This window comes from Arachis ipaensis, chromosome B10 (assembly GCF_000816755.2).
Source record: "Arachis ipaensis cultivar K30076 chromosome B10, Araip1.1, whole genome shotgun sequence".
In the NCBI taxonomy this organism is placed as follows: Eukaryota; Viridiplantae; Streptophyta; class Magnoliopsida; order Fabales; family Fabaceae; genus Arachis; species Arachis ipaensis.
In genome coordinates this window covers 129,965,445-129,965,965 of record NC_029794.2, presented here as the reverse complement: position 1 = coordinate 129,965,965, position 521 = coordinate 129,965,445, and positions in this window count along the sequence as shown.

Genomic DNA, 521 nt, shown 5'->3' with positions numbered 1-521 from the left:
CGTAATATTTTTGTATATTGAATGGATTTAGACCAAGCACGTGGAAAATAAAGGGGGCCTCTCAACGGGGGATGCTCTTCTTATGATCGAATCATGAGCCATGGACAGATTAAATGCATATGTAAATGATCATATGCTCATATCTATATATATATACCAAACCACAAGATTTGGCACCGTTTAATACATTATTAGTAGTATGATGATTTTTTCTTTTAGAGTAATTATCAATTAATTTTTGGTGTTTTTAAAATTTGATACTCTCTAATACTTTAAATTTTAAAATATATAAAACAGTTATTAATAATTATTGTTATTAGACAATATAATCTTCATTTAATTTGATCTTTTAATCACTAACAATAACTATTGACGTAGAATACTAATTCACATATATGATCGTTAAGTATTAATGTGTGTGAACTGAATAAATTATTAGTCCTCAAGTGAAATATAAAATAGTCACTAATTAAAATTTTTAAAAATTTTAAAACAGTTATATTTTAGTAGATAATCAAGTT